This window comes from Entelurus aequoreus, linkage group LG12 (assembly GCF_033978785.1).
Source record: "Entelurus aequoreus isolate RoL-2023_Sb linkage group LG12, RoL_Eaeq_v1.1, whole genome shotgun sequence".
Classification (NCBI taxonomy): Eukaryota; Metazoa; Chordata; class Actinopteri; order Syngnathiformes; family Syngnathidae; genus Entelurus; species Entelurus aequoreus.
Window position 1 is genome coordinate 35,232,224 of NC_084742.1, and position 19,849 is coordinate 35,252,072.

At 41.1% G+C, this 19,849-nt stretch overlaps 1 long non-coding RNA gene across 4 annotated transcripts in view; it reads left to right on the plus strand.

The window, feature by feature from the left end:
• LOC133662130 (uncharacterized) overlaps positions 1 to 19,849 on the plus strand; it is a 68,901-nt gene that overhangs the window by 32,867 nt on the left and 16,185 nt on the right. For 3 of the 4 annotated variants that reach the window (XR_009828064.1, XR_009828065.1, XR_009828066.1), the window contains exons 2-4: positions 520 to 675; positions 753 to 979; positions 14,285 to 14,436. This is a non-coding gene — a long non-coding RNA (uncharacterized LOC133662130). The remainder of the gene's footprint in view (positions 1 to 519; positions 676 to 752; positions 980 to 14,284; positions 14,437 to 19,849) is intronic. The other variant, XR_009828067.1, reaches the window with a different exon arrangement.

The window sequence follows — 19,849 nt, forward strand, 5'->3', positions numbered from 1 at the left end:
GAATTTGGAAAAAAAAAAAAAAAAGTATTTTTTACTAAAGAAGGGTTCGGTGATTGCGCATATGAAACTGGTGGGGTTTGGTACCTCCAACAAGGCTAAGAACCACTGGGTTAGAGTGTCCGCCGTGAGAGCGGTAGGTTGTGAGTTCAAACCCTGGCCGAGTCATACCAAAGACTATAAAAATAGAACCCATTACCTCTCTGCTTGGCACTCAGCATCAAGGGTTGGAATTGGGGGTTAAATCACCAAAAATTATTAGCTGCTCACTGCTCCCATCACCTTCCAGGGGTTAACAAGGGGATGGGTCAAATGCAGAGGACACATTTCACCACGCCTAGTGTGTGTGTAACTATTGTTGGCACTCTAACTTTAACTTAATATCATAACATAACTCACACAGCCCGGGTGCACTATGGGTGCATTGAGCCAGCCAGGCCTCGCCCCTATGCTGGAGCTCAGTTAAGCACTGGTCGGCAAGGTCACTTTTCATGAGGCGGCGGTGCTTGTCAATGTTCACAGGAACCTCCTGAGGAACCAGCAAATTGATCAACTGACACCCTCCCACTCATCTTCATGTTGTTGACCATTGGCTCTCTGTCTGACTGCAGTGCATCTCCCAGCAGGAGGAGGGCGCTCTTGCAGCCCTCGGTACAACTTTCCAAGCTCTGAAAAAATGTGAGATTCCTGAACAAGCCTGGAAGAAAATCTGTTTAAAAAGGTAACCTTTTCCTGCTCATTTTCCTCTCATAAAGGATCATTAATGAAGAAGAAGAAGTGTTTCTTACCAATGTAAACAAGAGCCAGTCTAAATGGCAGTGGCAAAAGTCCCCACCGCCCCATCTCTGAAGGCAGCTGTTGCCTGTCTACAAACTACTGAAGGATCCCTGTTCCTCACATCACATGGACCTGAGATAGGAAAAGGATACAACCTCATGCCAGGAATGCAGTCTGGAGCATGTGGCAAAAGGCTCCACCAAAGGTCAATAAGCACATATATGAGCTAACACAATTATGGGTTGCCACTTGACACGACAATTTGCAACAATTTGAGCTATTTTCTTAAAATGTGCACAATGTGAGAAGTGTGAGGCTGAGAAGTGTCAGTCAATGCAAAGTAAGACCAGAATAGCGTGCACAAAGGGTGTGTGTGTGTGTGTGTGTGTGTGTGTGTGTGTGTGTGTGTGTGTGTGTGTGTGTGTGTGTGTGTGTGTGTGTGTGTGTGTGTGTGTGTGTGTGTGTGTGTGTGTGTGTGTGTGTGTGTGTGTGTGTGTGTGTGTGTGTGTGTGTGTGTGTGTGTGTGTGTGTGTGTGTGTGTGTGTGTGTGTCTTTTGTAGAAAGACTACAACATACTGTGCTAAGGTAACAAATGAGATGGCGGCAGAGTTGATAATATACATATATGTATATATATATATATATATATATATATATATATATATATATATATATATATATATACACATATATATGTATATATATATATATGTATATATATACACATATATATGTATATATATATATATATATATATATATATATATATATATATATATATATATATATATATATATATATATATATATATATATATATATATATATATGTCTTAATTAGATTATCCAAAAAATAGTGCTCGATACCGTGGTAGAGCGTAATATGTATGTGTGTGAAAAAATCACAAGACTATTTCATCTCTACAGGCCTGTTTCATGAGGGGTTTTCCTCAATCCTCAGGAGATACCAAAAATCTCCTGAGGATTGAGGAAAACCCCTCATGAAACAGGCCTGTAGAGATGAAATAGTCTTGTGATTTTTTCCCACACATACATATATATATATATATGTATATATACATATATATATATATATATATATATATATATATATATATATATATATATATATATATATATATGTATATATATATATGTATAAGTGTATATATATATATATGTATATATATGTATATATACATATATATGTATATATATATATATGTATAAGTGTGTATATATATGTATAAGTATATATATATATATATATATATATATATATATATATATATATATATATATATATATATATATATATGTGTGTGTATATATGTATATATATATATATATATATATATATATATATATATATATATATATATATATATATATATATATATATATATATATATATGTATGTATATATATGTTATTATATTTGTGGTCGACTACTTAAGTTTTGTGCTCAGTTTTTACATCTATTTTTAACCAATCTTTAGAAACACAGCATTTGCCGAAAGTCTAGAAAGATGCTATAATTGTCCCAGTACCTAAATCCAGTTGTCCTTGAAATTATTTTAGACCTACAGCCATGACCTCTCTGCCAAAGAAAACCCTTGGAAAGCCGGTGCGATCAGAACTTAAAAAAAAACATTGAACATGCTTTTGATCCACTGTAGTTTGCTTATAGGCCTAAAAGAGGAGTGGAGGACGCCACACTCACTCTGCTTCATTTGCTTTTTACACACCTAGAGGGTGGTATTCATTGACTTTTCATGTGCTTTTAATACGATTCAGCCCCACATTTTATTCATCGTCTTTTGGAACATTTTAACTTAATAATCTTGTGGGCTGAATGTTAAACTTTTTGACAAACAGAACGCAAAGATCCAGTGTGTATGTATTTATTCATCAAACACAGTGTGCTCCTCGACTGGCTCCCCACAAGTATGTGTGCTCTCCCCAATGCTTTTTGTTCTCTACACAAATATGTGTCAGAGAACTTTAAAAAATCTGACTATTTTAAAGTATGCAGCTGACACTAATTGTCAGCCTCCTTCAGAGCAATGAGAACAAACACGGGAGTATTGTTGATGATTTTGTCAAGTAGTGTGATGCATCCTATCTACAGGTGAACAATCTTAAAACACAAGATATGATTATTGATTTTAGAAGGTAGGCAGGAATTACTCATGAGGTAACCATTATTAAGGGACAAACGGTCAAAGTTGTGCAATCCTACAAATATCTTGGGACCATTATTGACAATACTTTGAATTTTAAGGATAACTGTGATGCTGTATGCAAAAGAGGTCACCAGCATCTTCACTGTCTAAGGAAATTGTCATTACTTCATGTTGACAAAACCTTGAGGATATTATTTTATCTGGCTTTTATTGAATCGGTTGTATCTTTTTGTCTGGTGTCATGGTTTGGAGAGCTGCTTCTGAAGGATAGAAAAATATTAAGCCAAATAATCAAGTGGTCAAGTCGACTTATTGGTGAGCCGCAGCTGAGTTTGGAGTAGTGTTGTAACGATACCAATATTTTGGTGCCGGTACTAAAATTATTTTGATACTTTTCGGTACTTTCCGGTACTCTTCTAAATAAAGGGGACCACAAAAAAGGGGGCTTTATTTTAACAAAAAATCTTAGGGTACATTAAACACATGTTTCTTAAGTCCTTAAATAAAATCGTGAACAAACTAGGCAACTTGTCTTTTAGTAGTAAGTAAACAAAAAAGGCTCCTAATTAGTCTGCTGACATATGCACTAACATATTGTGCCATTTTCCATTCTATTATTTTGTCAACATTATTAAGGACAAGTGGTAGAAAATGTATTATTAATGTACTTGTTCATTTACTGTTAATATCTGCTTACTTTCTCTTTTAACATGTTCTATCTACACTTCTGTTAAAATGTAATAATCACTTATTCTTGTGTTTGATACTTTACATTAGTTTTGGATGATACCACAAATTTCGGTATTAATCCGATACCAAGTCGTTACAGGATCATACATTGGTCATATTCAAAGTCCTCATGTGTCCAGGGACATATTTCTAGAGTTTAAAAACATAATATACATTTAAAAAAAACGAAAGAAGATGTTGTGATGCCAAAAAATATCGACGTAATCATAGTAGTATCGACTAAATACGTGCCTGTACTTGGTATCATTACAGTGGATGTCAGGTGTAGATCCACCCATGGCGTTTGTTTACATTGTGACGCCGGTGAGCTATGGTGTGTAGTGAAGTATGTTTAGCAATTCCTCGTCCTGCAGGGATGATATTTGTAGGAAACTTACTTTATTTGTCGCCATGAAGGTGAGGATTAGTGATTTAGATGTCGATAAAACACTGTCATTGGATGGACATTAGCCGCCAGCTTGCTAGCCATGTCTTAAAGCATCTCTTCCTGAGGGCGTTTCAGTCTTTTAACTTCACGTTTATCGCTAGTTTTTAAGCCAAAATGCGTCCATTCTCCTTTTTCTGTCTACACACTGTGTCTGCTTGTAAGTACTCTGTGATTGTGCACTACCAAACATGGTCGTCTGCTCGTAAACCAGCAATGACACAGCGTGACTTTGACGCGGGGGGCGGGGGACTGGTACGTTTCAGAGACGGTATAGTACCGAAAATGATTAATTAGTATCGCGATACTATACTAATACCGGTATACCGTACAACCCTAGTTTGTAGTCCCTGTACACCCGGCAATCCGCTGTACCTGCCAACTCAATTAGAGCAGAAATCTCCCACCTTCTTTATGGTGAGTTCCAGCTCCTGGTCGGAAGCTTAGGGTCCCAAGATGCAGAACATCTCGGTATAGGAACAGCTTTGTTCCAGCCACAGTTATTGTTTTAAACAAACTATAGCTATATTGCACATACGTATTTATGTGTATATACTTATTAAATAATGCTAGTTTTATCTTACTGTCCTTTACTAACTTTTACCCTGCCTATTTTTATTCTTCATGTGACTTTTTCTTTCTTTCTTCTTTTCCTGGTCCTGGTCCCAGGTAGCCTGAGTAATTTCTCATGTTTGTCATGTTGTGATCTGTTTAGTGTTAATACCTTTGTTTAATTTAATACACATGCATATGCCATTTTCCTGTATTTTACACTGCAAAACAAATCTACCTTCGGGTACAAATAGTCACTTGAACTTGAACCTTTCTTTCTCAGTAATTCCCCCGATAGTTATTCTTCTGCATGCGTTTCCCAATTTATTTTACTTTGGTGCATTAAAAAATATATGTATGCATTTTTAATTAACCACAAAATAGTAGAGATGTCCAATAATGGCTTTTTTGCCGATATCCGATATTCCGATATTGTCCAACTCTTAATTACCGATTCCGATATCAACCGATACATACAGTCGTGGAATTAACACATTATTATGCCTAATTCTGTTGTGATGCCGCGCTGGATGCATTAAACAATGTAACAAGGTTTTCAAAAATAAATCAACTCAAGTTATGGGAAAAAAGTGCCAACATGGCACTGCCATATTTATTATTGAAGTCACAAAGTGCATTATTTTTTTTAACATGCCTCAAAACAACAGCTACAAAAACAATGAAGGCACACAGCTTGAGTCCAGAGTATACTAGAGTAATAAAGTGAACAATAACATGGTCCTCATTTAGTGCAAGACTGCCTGGCATACTGTATAACAGTATAAACTGGGCTCAATCTGCCCTGCTCTAACGTATTTGCATGAGTAACAAAAATGTGCTGCAAGCTAGTGGTGAGTGCTTGAAGTGGCCTAGCAGTCAGCCAGAGCTTCTGAAATGCTGCGTTGAGACAGGGCACCTCCGTTCACTGCAAGCTGCAAAGTGTGCGCCATGCAGGGCAGACTCGCCACACCAAACTCCGCCGTAGGTTTTGCCATACTGCCTGCGTTGTCCCTGACCACAACGTGGGCTTTCGCCTTGGGGTGGTTTTTGTTGTATTTTTGTTTTATCTCGGCGGAGCCTTTAAGCGACAACTGTGTGGTACTACTTTTTTTCGGTATTTGCTTTAATCCATCTTCCGCTTGTATTCATCGTGTATCTCCTTATGATTCTTGAAGAGGTGGGAGATCAAATTGCTTGTATTAAAGGAAGACGTCTTGGTTCCTCCTCGCATAACCAACTTTTTGCAGTCATTGCAAATTGCCAGTTTTTTATCCGTCAGAGACACTTTAAAATAATCCCAAACCATAGACACGGTGTCGTTAGTCAGTCACCGAGCGAGCTAGCTTGTTAGCCACGGCTACAGCACCGGCAACAACACACTCTTGTTGTTGTTATGCTGCGCTCGCGGCGGTTTGATGAGGTCATCAAGCATCGCCAGTAAACCTCTCATGCTGCAGTCGTGCTGCAACTCCTGTGTTGTGTGTGGGAGAGGGGAGAGGGGAGGGGCTGCTGACTGGGAGACGCGACTGCTTTTTACTTCTCCCTACATCCGTGTACCGCTCCGTATAGCGGCGTTTTAAAAAGTCATTCATTTTACTTTTTGAAATCGATACAGATAATTTCCGATATTGCATTTTAAAGCATTTATCGGCCGATAATATCGGCAGGCCGATATTATCGGACATCTCTACAAAATAGCTAAAAAAAAACCACATTATTCTACTCATCACTGTCTCTTTAGGGAAAGACATGTGAGGAATGGAATCATTGACATAAAAATGGCACTGAATAACTTTAATGTACATGTGACAATGAGGTGTGTACATTTTCAGTCAGGATAATTGACTTTTGTTTTCTTTACAAACTATAGATGATGAGAAAAAGTCAAATCATTGTGAGAGATATTGAGTGAATTAGCATGCTCAAATGTGTTGGCAGCTGTTCCTCATAGTGCAAACAAAGCTAGTAAACTTGCAGTGATAACCAAAGCTGGATGGGAGAAAGGAACATGATAATAAAAATTAGTATACAAACAATGCACTTGGCCTCTTGTGTTGTCTTCCTCTTTCGAGCTCACCTTGTATCTGTGAGTGCTTTTGGATAGAGGCACCGCCATTAGTGCAGTGGCAGAAGTGGTTATGGGGGAAGTCGCAGTAAAGGTGGTGGTGGTGGTGTTGCTGGTGCTGGTGACGGTGACGGTGGTGGTGGTGGTGGTGGTAGTGTTGCTGGTGCTGCTGCTGGTGGTGGTGGTGGTGGTCGTAGTGGTGATTGACTTGGTGCACAGTGGTTTTGATAGAAGTGACAGTGGTGGTGGTGGTGGGAAGAGCAGCGGTGGTAATGGGACGGGTAGGTACCCCTGTCCAATAGTTAGGAGGGGCAGTTATGGTGGTGGTGGGAAGAGCGGCGGTGGTAGTGGGAGGGACAGAGGTGGTAGTGGTGGTGGTGGGAAGGGCAGCAGTGGTAGTGGGAAGGACAGTGGTGTTGGGGGGAATGGCACAGGTAGGTACCCCTGTCCCATGGTTGGGAGGGGAAGTTATGCTGGTGGTGGGAAGAGCGGCAGTGGTGGTGGTGGGGGGAGGGGCAGCGGTGGTTGTGGGAGGGTCAGCGGTGGTGGGAAGGGCAGTGGTGGTAGTGGGAGGGTCAGCGGTTGTAGTGGGAAGGGCAGTGGTGGTAGTGGGAGGGTCAGCCGTTGTAGTGGGAGGACCAGTGGTGGTGGGAGGAAGAGCGGCGGTGGTAGTGGGAGAGGCTGTTGTGGTAGTGGGAACAGTGGCAGTGGTTGTAGTGGGAACAGTGGTGGTGGTGGTGGTGGTGGTGGGAACAGTGGCAGTGGTGGTGGTGGGAGGAGCAAGGGTGGTGGTAGGAGGGGAAGTGGTGGTGGGAGGAGAAACAATGGTGGTGGGAGGGTCAGCGGTTGTAGTGGGAAGGGCAGTGGTGGTAGTGGGAGGGTCAGCCGTTGTAGTGGGAGGACCAGTGGTGGTGGGAGGAAGAGCGGCGGTGGTAGTGGGAGAGGCTGTTGTGGTAGTGGGAACAGTGGCAGTGGTTGTAGTGGGAACAGTGGTGGTGGTGGTGGGAACAGTGGCAGCGGTGGTGGTGGGAGGAGCAAGGGTGGTGGTAGGAGGGGAAGTGGTGGTGGGAGGTGCAACAGTGGTGGTGGGGGTGGAAGGGGAAGTAGTGGTGGTGAGAGAGGCAGCGGTGGTAGTGGGTAGAGCATTGGTGGTGGGAAGAGCAACGGTGGAAGTGGGAGGGGCAGAGGTGGTGGTGGGGGGGGTTGGAGGACGGGTAAGTACCCCTATCCCTTGGTTGGAAGGAGCAGTGGTGGTGGGAGGAGCATCGCTGGTAGTGGGGGTGGAAGAGGTGGTAGTGGGTAAAGCAGTGGTGGTGGGAAGAGCAACGGTGCTAGTGGGAGGGGCAGTGGTGGTGGCGGGAGGGGCAATACTGGTGGTTGTGGTGGGAGGAGCAGTGGTGGGGGTGGAAGGGGAAGTAGTGGTGGTGGGAGGGGCAGCGGTGGTAGTGGGTAGAGCAGTGGTGGTGGGAAGAGCAATGGTGGTAGTGGGAGGGGCAGTGGTGGTGGTGGGAGGAGCAGCGGTGGTAGTAGGGGGGGCAAGGGTGGTGGTAGGAGGGGAAGTGGTGGTGGGAGGGGTAGCGGTGGTAGTGGAAGGAGCAATACTGGTGGTGGTGGGAGGGGCAGTGGTGGTGGTAGTATAAGCAACAGTGGTGGTGGGGGTGGAAGGGGAAGTAGTGGTGGTGAGAGGGGCAGCGGTGGCAGTGGGTTGAGCATTGGTGGTGGGAAGAGCAACGGTGGTGGTGGGAGGGGCAGGGTTGGTGGTGGGGGGGAATGGAGGAGGGGTAGGTACCCCTATTCCTTGGTTGGAAGGAGCAGTGGTGGTGGGAGGAGCAATGATGGTAGTGGGGGTGGAAGAGGAAGTAGTGGTGGTGGGAGGGGCAGCGGTGGTAGTGGGTAGAGCAGTGGTGGTGGGAAGAGCAACGGTGGTAGTGGGAGGAGCAGCGGTGGTGGTGGCGGGAGGCGCAGCGGTGGTGCTGGGAGGGGAAGCGGTGGTAGTGGGAGGAGCAATACTGGTGGTGGTGGGAGGAGCAACAGTGGTAGTGGGAGGAGCAATGGTGGGGGTGGGAGCGGTGGTAGTGGGTAGAGCAGTGGTGGTGGGAGGAGCAATGGTGGTAGTGGGAGGGGTGGTGGTAGTGGGGGGAGCAAGGCTGGTGGTAGGAGGGGAAGTGGTGGTAGGAGGAGCAACAATGGTGGTGGGAGGGTCAGCGGTTGTAGTGGGAAGGGCAGTGGTGGTAGTGGGAGGGTCAGCCGTTGTAGTGGGAGGACCAGTGGTGGTGGGAGGAAGAGCGGCGGTGGTAGTGGGAGAGGCTGTTGTGGTAGTGGGAACAGTGGCAGTGGTTGTAGTGGGAACAGTGGTGGTGGTGGTGGTGGTGGTGGGAACAGTGGCAGCGGTGGTGGTGGGAGGAGCAAGGGTGGTGGTAGGAGGGGAAGTGGTGGTGGGAGGTGCAACAGTGGTGGTGGGGGTGGAAGGGGAAGTAGTGGTGGTGAGAGAGGCAGCGGTGGTAGTGGGTAGAGCATTGGTGGTGGGAAGAGCAACGGTGGTAGTGGGAGGGGCAGAGGTGGTGGTGGGGGGGGCTGGAGGACGGGTAAGTACCCCTATCCCTTGGTTGGAAGGAGCAGTGGTGGTGGGAGGAGCATCGCTGGTGGTGGGGGTGGAAGAGGTGGTAGTGGGTAAAGCAGTGGTGGTGGGAAGAGCAACGGTGCTAGTGGGAGGGGAAGTGGTGGTGGCGGGAGGGGCAATACTGGTGGTTGTGGTGGGAGGAGCAGTGGTGGGGGTGGAAGGGGAAGTAGTGGTGGTGGGAGGGGCAGCGGTGGTAGTGGGTAGAGCAGTGGTGGTGGGAAGAGCAATGGTGGTAGTGGGAGGGGCAGTGGTGGTGGTGGGAGGAGCAGCGGTGGTAGTGGGGGAGGCAAGGGTGGTGGTAGGAGGGGAAGTGGTGGTGGGAGGGGTAGCGGTGGTAGTGGAAGGAGCAATACTGGTGGTGGTGGGAGGGGCAGTGGTGGTGGTAGTATAAGCAACAGTGGTGGTGGGGGTGGAAGGGGAAGTAGTGGTGGTGAGAGGGGCAGCGGTGGCAGTGGGTTGAGCATTGGTGGTGGGAAGAGCAACGGTGGTGGTGGGAGGGGCAGGGTTGGTGGTGGGGGGGAATGGAGGAGGGGTAGGTACCCCTATTCCTTGGTTGGAAGGAGCAGTGGTGGTGGGAGGAGCAATGATGGTAGTGGGGGTGGAAGAGGAAGTAGTGGTGGTGGGAGGGGCAGCGGTGGTAGTGGGTAGAGCAGTGGTGGTGGGAAGAGCAACGGTGGTAGTGGGAGGAGCAGCGGTGGTGGTGGCGGGAGGCGCAGCGGTGGTGCTGGGAGGGGAAGCGGTGGTAGTGGGAGGAGCAATACTGGTGGTGGTGGGAGGAGCAACAGTGGTAGTGGGAGGGGCAATGGTGGGGGTGGGAGCGGTGGTAGTGGGTAGAGCAGTGGTGGTGGGAGGAGCAATGGTGGTAGTGGGAGGGGTGGTGGTAGTGGGGGGAGCAAGGCTGGTGGTAGGAGGGGAAGTGGTGGTGGGAGGAGCAACAATGGTGGTGGGAGGGTCAGCGGTTGTAGTGGGAAGGGCAGTGGTGGTAGTGGGAGGGTCAGCCGTTGTAGTGGGAGGACCAGTGGTGGTGGGAGGAAGAGCGGCGGTGGTAGTGGGAGAGGCTGTTGTGGTAGTGGGAACAGTGGCAGTGGTTGTAGTGGGAACAGTGGTGGTGGTGGTGGTGGTGGTGGGAACAGTGGCAGCGGTGGTGGTGGGAGGAGCAAGGGTGGTGGTAGGAGGGGAAGTGGTGGTGGGAGGTGCAACAGTGGTGGTGGGGGTGGAAGGGGAAGTAGTGGTGGTGAGAGAGGCAGCGGTCATTTCTGTTGGACTTTGAAGGAAAAGAGGAGGCTGGAAATCTGTATCTTGCTCATGGCTGCCCCGAAATATCCATGCCAGCATCAAAAGCATCAGCCCACCTTTGAACATGTCTGCAATACAATGATTATACACAGGTAATGAATATTATAACACATATAGCTTAGATCAGGGGTCACCAACGCGGTGCCCGCGGGCACCAGGTCCCCCGTAAGGACCAGATGAGTCGCCCGCGGGCCTGTTCTAAAAAAATAAAAAAAAAATTAAAAAAAAATGTTTTAATTTATTTTTTATTTTTTTAAATTAAATCTACATTGAAAAAACACAAGATATACTTTCAATCAGTGCATCAACCCAAACAACCTCCCCCATGCACACTCATCCACACCCACTCACACAAAAGGGGTTATTTCTTTCTGCTACCAATATTCTGGTTCCCACAACATAGACAACACATCTGCAAGGGACACAGTCCCTGAAGCACACATGATTGTATAGGCTGCTGGTCCACTAACATTTTCCTTAATTACTATTTTTTATGTAATTATTTTTATATTGTTTTACTTTCTTTTTTATCCAAGAAAATGTTTTTTATTTATTTTAAAAAAGGGCCTTATCTTCAACAGAACAGGTTGTCAATGAAATTACATTTGTTTAAAGGGTTTTTTAAACCAGGCCCAGTCCAGATAATGTCCAAGTCGGACTCAGCAACACACACCTTCATTCATGTACACAGAAAAAAATTAGGGAACACAACAGATTGCATATAATTTATAAACAAAATTACATTTTCAAAATAAGCATTTATGTACAGTCCAGATTATGTCCAGGTCACTCAAATTAGGGGACACAACAACAGATATCATATAATCTATAAACATAATTATACTTTCAAAATAAGCCTTTGAGGACTTCTCATCTTTTTTTTAATGTTTTTTGGCATCATTATCGTTTTCAACCATGTAACTTTCTAAAGTTAGAAAATACTGAATAAATGTTTTAAAGAAAGTAATACCAAGTGAATATCTGTTTTTGGCCTTAAAAATAAACATTTTACCGAGTACTATAATTAAATTGACTAAATCATGATTGTCAGTGAACTCTCATAAAATAACAGAAACCACATTAAGCTTCATAAACAAACCAATCCTTAAACACATTTTTTCAACTTCCACCCAAAACAAAGACACAATATGACAATACCAAAACAAATGTAGGGTGGATTCAGGCTCCTGACAACAAAATCGGCAATCATCTGACTCTGTCATATTCCATAACTTTAACATTTTCCCTGTGGGTAAGAAGTTATAAATAATTTTAATTTGAAAATAACGATTTTGCACATCGATAGTGGTTTTATAGATTAGTTTGAATATGGCATCCCATGGCAACGGGCAGTCAAAAAAGTCCTCCCATTTTCCATTTGTGTTGTATGAGGCAGCCTTCAAAGATTTCTTTATTAAATAAAAATTATATATTTTTCTATTTATTTTAGTTCCTTTTTGCCAACTAGAATTTCTTATTAGAGGTTTACAAACTAATAATTTAGTAGTTCCATAATTAATTATTTGTTTCCATCTTTTCCCAATTACTCCAGTTAGTTGATAAAATGAAAAGCTTGAGCAAGCATCACCATACATAGCTCTAAATTCATCATACTTCATAATTTTACCATTCTCATTGATAATATCATTGACAAAAATGATTCCTCTTTCAAACATATTTTTCCAAAAGAAAGGCTTTCCATCTATTACAATATTAGAGTTCATCCATATTAACTGCTGCAAAATATTGTCTCTTTTTTCTGGCACATAAAATTGAAAACACCACTATGAGTGGATTGTTTCCTTTATGAACCCCGCCATGTTTCCCAGCAGACTCTCTGGGAGGGGATCACTTGTAAAAAAGGATACAATTTCTTTTGATACAGTACATGTTTTTTGTCCAACAGGACATTTGTGTACCACTCAATGTTTAAATACATCTTTGGAACAATTGATACTTTTAAAGACAGACACATAGCTTCAAGGTTGAGAAGTTTCAGGCCCCCATATTCATACTCTTTGTACAAAACCTTTCTTTTAATCTTTTCTGGTTTGCCGTTCCAGACAAAATCGAAGACCCTCCGCTCATAAATCTTAAAAAAGTTTTGTGATGGATCTGGTAATGACAAAAACAAATAAATAAATTGAGGAATAATTAACGAGTTGGCAATAGACATTTTACCATACAAGGTTAGGGATTTCCCTTTCCATAATTGCATAATTTTGTCCAGCTTTCTTAGTCGATTATCATAATTTACTGAGCCTAGATCTTCCAGATTTTCTGGGACAACAACACCAAGTATGTTAACTGGTCCATCTGTCCACAAAACAGGCACTTTGCATTCCATTCGAAAGGACGTTCCCTTTAGATTTCCGATCCTTAACATTTTACATTTATCATAATTAAGCTTAAGGCCAGATTGCTGTGAAAATATGTCCAAAAGATTAAGAAGGTTCCGCAAACAATGAGGAAAAATCTTATCTTTGTGAATCAGCCTTTTCTGACATGAACTTCATCAAGAACAAACACAGAACACGCCTCACTGATGCAGGTCTGCAAGACTCACTCAGAGTTGCAGTGTCAAGTTACACACCAGAGTACAACACACTAGTTAACAGCATGCAATGCCAGGCTTCCCACTAACTGACAAAGAAACAGATAACAGATTTGGTGTCCAGTTCAAAGTGTGACATGATTTAAAAATTTGAGAGTTTACTTTTGTATTTTACATGAGTTATTATTTGTACAAACATGGTGCAAAGTAATTCATGATTTGTTAAAAAATGTTAGTGGCTAGCTAGTTAAAATGGGATATTGTGATTTCAAAAAGACTGTCTTAGAAGTGATCATTTGAAAATGTTCAATTTGAAAAATGTGCACTTATAGAAAATATAAAAATAAAGTGTTGCATATTGATATTTATCTGTTTCAATATATATTTATTGTGAGAAATCATTAAGATGATCAGTGTTTCCACAAAGATAAATATCATTAATTATTAATAATAACAGAGTTAAAGGTAAATTGAGCAAATTGGCTACTTCTGGCAATTTATTTAAGTGTGTATCTTACTGGTAGCCCTTCGCATTAATCAGTACCCAAGAAGTAGCCCTTGGTTTCAAAAAGGTTGGTGACCCCTGGCTTAGATTGACATTTTGTTATATTGTGTAAAAGCAACATGTAAGAGGATAGAGGGCATAGCTCCATTATAAATTTAAAAACGGTCTACAGTATCCAATTCGATATATGCATTTCGGAGACGATATTTAATCACAATGACAAAACTTTGTCATACAATTTCGACGTCTGACTGGGAACATTTTGCAAGGCCACCCCTTTTATGACATGATAGGAACATAGGAACTCAGTATGGAGCATAGCAAAAATCTATGCAATCCCACAAAAATCAATTTGTACACAAACCCCAGCTGCTGTGTCAGAACTGGTGCCAGTCACTCAGAGTACTTCAACATCATTTTAGGCATATGTCGGGCCTGCTCTTCCTACTACTAGACTTTATGATGCGCAAAGCCGTGAACAAACCAAGCTTTGGAATTAATTGGAATGACACAAGAATAACTGACCTGGATTTCACTGATGACTTGGTCCTTCTCGTAGACACAGCCAAGGCTCTACAGTAGATGACAAACACCCTGTCAGACACAGCAGCCAAGGTCGGTCTCAGGATCAGCACTGAAAAAACCAAGGTCATGTCAGTAAAGGAAGAACACCCTCCAAACTTGCAAGTGAATGAAGAGACTGCAGAAAAGGTACGTACAGTCACGATCAAAAGTTTACATACACTTGTAAAGAACATAATGTCATGGCTGTCTTGCGTTTCCAATAATTTCTACAACCCTTATTTTTTTGTGATAGAGTGATTGGAGCACATACATGTTGGTCACAAATAACATTCATGAAGTTTGGTTCTGTTATGAATTTATTATGGGTCTACTGAAAATTTGACCAAATCTGCTGGGTCAAATGTATACATACAACAATGTTAATATGTGGTTACATGTCCCTTGGCAAGTTTCACTGCAATAAGGTGCTTTTGGCAGCCATCCACAAGCTTCTGGCAAGCTTCTGGTTGAATTTGTGACCACTCCTCTTGACAAAATTGGTACAGTTCAACTAAATTTGTTGGTTTTCTGACATGGACATGTTTTTTCAGCATTTTCCACATGTTTAAATCAGGACTTTGGGAAGGCCATTCTGAAACCTTAATTCTAGCCTGCTTTAGCCATTCCATAGCCACTTTTGGCGTGTGTTTGGATCATTGTCCTGTTGCAACACCCAACTGCGCCCAAGACCCAATCTCCGGGCTGATGATTTTAGGTTGTCCTGAAGAATGTGGAGGTAATCCTCCTTTTTCATTGTCCCATTTGAAGCACCAGTTCCATTGGCAGCAAAACAGGCCCAGAGCATAATACAACCACCACCATGCTTGACGGTGGGCATGGTGTTCCTGGGATTAAAGGCCTCACCTTTTCTCCTTCAAACATATTGCTGGGTATTGTGGCCAAACAGCTAAATTTTTGTTTCATCTGACCACAGAACTTTCCTCCAGAAGGTCCTATCTTTGTCTATGTGATGTCAGGAACATCATGCCCACCATCAAGCATGGTTGTGGTTGTATTATGCTGTGGGCCTGTTTTGCTGCCAATGGAACTGGTGCTTTAAATGGGACAATGAAAAAGGTGGATAATCTCCAAATTCTTCAGGACAACCTAAAATCATCAGCCCAGAGGTTGGGTCTTGGGCGCAGTTGGGTGTTCCAACAGGACGATGACCCCAAACATAAGTCAAAGGTGGTAAAGGAATGGCTAAATCAGTCTAGAATTAAGGTTTTAAACGTGTGGACAATGCTGAAGAAACAAGTCCATGTCAGAAAACCAACAAATTTAGCTTAACTGCACCAATTTTGTCAAGTGGAGTAGTCAAAAATTCCCCCAGAAACTTGCCAGAAGCTTGTGGATGGCTAACAAAAGCGCCTTATTGCAGTGAAACTTGCCAAGAGACATGTAACCACATATTAACATTGCTGTATGTATACTTTTGACCCAGCAGATTTGATCACATTTTCAGTAGACCCATAATAAATTCATAACATAACCAAACTTCATGAATGTTTTTGGGACAGAGGCACTGTCCCAAAAGATCAATGTTTTTCATCAAATATTCCTCAGTAACATTTTAAACATCACATGAAAAGATAAATTCCCAAACAAAGAGGTGCTACAAAGAACTAGACCCATTTCAACGTAAGGAAACGTCGACTGACAATGTTAGGCCACACCTTAAGGATGTAAGAGGGAAGACACCTAGTGTCCTCACTGGAGTGGACACCACAATATGGGAAAAGGAAAAGAGCGAGGCCTGTAACCACATGTAGGAGAACAATCACAAATGATCTGGAGTCAATGAGACTGAACTGGAAAAGAAGCAAAGAGTCTTCTTCTGGACAGAGTGAAATGGAGGTGTGCTTTTGCTGCCCAATGCCCCGCAAAGAACAGGAATAACTAAGTCTTGGGTAGGAGGTTATAGTTTGCTTTGTGCATAATTTTAGCTGTTTGCAAATGCACCTGTCACACCAGTCATGATATCTGGTCTGTATAGTTTAGGTTACATTTTATGTGGTGATTATCTGTTGGCCTGTCATTGTGTTTAATGCATTTATTAAGAATGTTTCAACACCAGCATTTCCTGGCTAAGCGGAATGTCGAATGCACCACAGCTGATTCCCATCAGCAGAGATATTTACCGTAATTTCCGGACTATAAGCCGCACCTGACTATAAGCCGCACCAGCTAAATTTAGGGGAAAATACAGATTGCTCCATATATAAGCCGCACCCGACTATAAGCCGCAGGGTTTTGATGTGTAATTACCGTAGTATATAGGGGTTCCTGCTACCACGGAGGGGATTGTCGGGACAGAGATGACTGTTTGGGAACGCAAAGCGTCCCATTTATTAACAATAAATCTTTCAATCATTCAATCAAACTTTCACATCTTTGACATGGCGAACAGCATTCGTGCAGAGTACAAATAATACAACGGTGCAAAGTAATACAAAGTGCTCGCCTGTACGTTATCAAAATAACCAGCCTACCGGTATATGAAAAGTCAGTCTTTAATCATTGTGTCATCGTCTTCCTCCTGCGTACTAAAACCACTGAAATCCTGTTCGTCGGTGTCGGAGAAGAACAGGTCGTAAATAAGCCGCACCCTTGTATAAGCCGCAGGGACCAGAACGAGGGGAAAAAGTAGCGGCTTATAGTCCGGAAATTACGGTAGTCTGGCCATGCCCAGCTGGTGGCACTGTGAGATTCTTTTTTGCTCTATCCAGGCGATGCGGGGCCTTCGTGTGATTTCAGAGTTGAACCTTCTAGATTCCTGAGTTCTTGTATTTTACCTTCCCCGCGCTATTTAGCAGCCCGCCGCACTTTGTCCAAGTGACCTCAATAACCCCCGAAGAGCAGGGAAACCTGCTTGTAGGGATGAAATAGCCTCTGTTTTCATGGAAGCTGCTTTTATACCCAATCATGGCACCCACCTGTTCCCAATTAGCCTGTTCACCTGTGGGATTTTCCAAATAAGTGTTTGATGAGCATTCCTCAACTTTCTCAGTATTTTTTGCCCCTTGTGCCAGCTTTGTTGAAACATGTTGCAGGCATCAAATTCCAAATTAGCTGATATTTGTAAAACAAAACAAAACATTTCCAGTTCAAACTTTAAGTATCTTGTCTTTGCAGTCTATTCAATTAAATATAGGTTGAAAAGAATTTGCAAATCATTGTATTCTGTTTTTATTTACAATTTGTGCCAACTTCACTGGTTTTGGGTTTTGTATACATACATGTATATATATTTGTATGTATGTATGTATGTGTATATATATATATATATATATATATATATATATATATATATATATATATATATATATATATATATATATATATATATATATATATATATATATATATATATATATATATATATATATATATATATATATATATGTATGTGTGTATATATATGTACGTGTATATGTATGTACCGTATATTACCAAATAAACGCCCTTGTGCAAATAACCGCCCATGTCCTAATAGCCGCCCGGGGTCTGACCCCATTTTGTGAATTAACCGCCTCTTCCTAATAACCGCCCATGTCCAAATAGCCGCCCATGGGCTGTTATTTGCATAATTTAGATTAAAATCATGTTGATTTCATTAAACCCAATTTATAAGCTAAAAGGAAAAGCAAAGGATCAGTAATTCTGGTAATTACGGTAACAGCAGACGTTACGTTGGGATTCTGGGTAATCAACATATTGCAATGGGTCACCGCATATAGCGTAACACACACTCAACGACAACAACAAACCCACAAGGAAAAGTTTCAACATGGCAAGCAACAGTAGCGGTGAGTTGAATGAACAGGATGATGGACGGGAATACTTTAAGGGGGAAGAAGAACAGAAAGTTTGACTTAAAGTTCAAGCTAGCGGTTGTGAAGTACGGGAGCAGAATTCTGGTTTGGCAGCGGCCAGGCAATTTAACATTGACCCAAACATGTACGAGAATGGAAACAAAAAAAGGGAGAACTACTATCTCAGTCGGCAATCGATGGAAAACGGGCTCGCTTATCTGGTGGAGGTAGGAAGAAAGTGAGCGACGAGCTTGATGCTAATTTGTGTCAGTGGATACATCACATATGCTGCTTTATTTAAAACTTGGAGTACTGTAGCCTTAATTTTATTTAAGTGACAGTATTATTGTTCTGTTTTGATGGTGGGTTTTATACTTGAGTACTTGGTACCATTATTTTATTTTTCCCGGTAGGCTGCTTTATTTAAAACTTGAAGTACTGTAGCCTTTATTTTATTTAAGTGACAGTATTATTGTTCTGTTTTGATGGTGGGTTTTGTACTTGAGTACTTGGTACCATAATTTTATTTTTCCCCGTAAGCTGCTTTATTTAAAAAGTTTATTTACTTTTAGTATTGGTATTCTATTTGACAATTGTTGCACTACTGCCATGTTGAGGCCTTGTTGATCTTTTGATAGCCTACCTCTTGTTTTTTTGTTTGTATGTTTACAATAGCTTTTACATTTAAAGTTTTTTGTACGAAAAAAAAATACTGGACAGTAACCATTGTAACTTAATGGCCTGGTGCAGGCTGGTGCAAAAATAAATAAAAGCCTTGTGCAAATAACCGCCCATGTCCTAATAGCCGCCCTGGGTCTGACCCCATTTTGTGAAATAAACGCCCGGACTACTATTTGGTAATATACGGTATATGTGTATATGAATGTATATTTATGTATATATATGTATATATGTATGTATGTGTACACATATATATATATATATATATATATATATATATATATATATATATATATATATATATATATATATATATATATATATATATATATATATATATATATATATGTATATATATATATGTATATATGGCCTATATATATATGTATATGTGTATATATATATATATATATATATATATATATATATATATATATATATATATATATATATATATATATATATATATATATATATATATGTATATATATGTGTATATATATATATATATATATATATATATATATATATATATATAGATATATATGTATATATATGTGTATATATATATATATGTATGTGTATATATGTATGTATGTGTACATATATATATATATATATATATATATATATATATATATATATATATATATATATGTATGTGTATATATGTATGTATGTGTACAAATATATATATATATATATATATATATATATATATATATATATATATATATGTATATATATATATATATATATATATATATATATATATATATATATATATATATATATATATATATATATATATATATATATATATATATATATGTATATACAAACCCTGTTTCCATGTGAGTTGGGAAATTGTGTTGGATGTAAATATAAACGGAATACAATGATTTGCAAATCCTTTTCAACCCATATTTAATTGAATGCACTACAAAGACAAGATATTTGATGTTCAAACTCATAAACTTTATTTTTTTTTGCAAATAATAATTAACTTAAAATTGCATGGCTGCAACATGTGCCAAAGTAGTTGGGAAAGGGAATGTTCACTG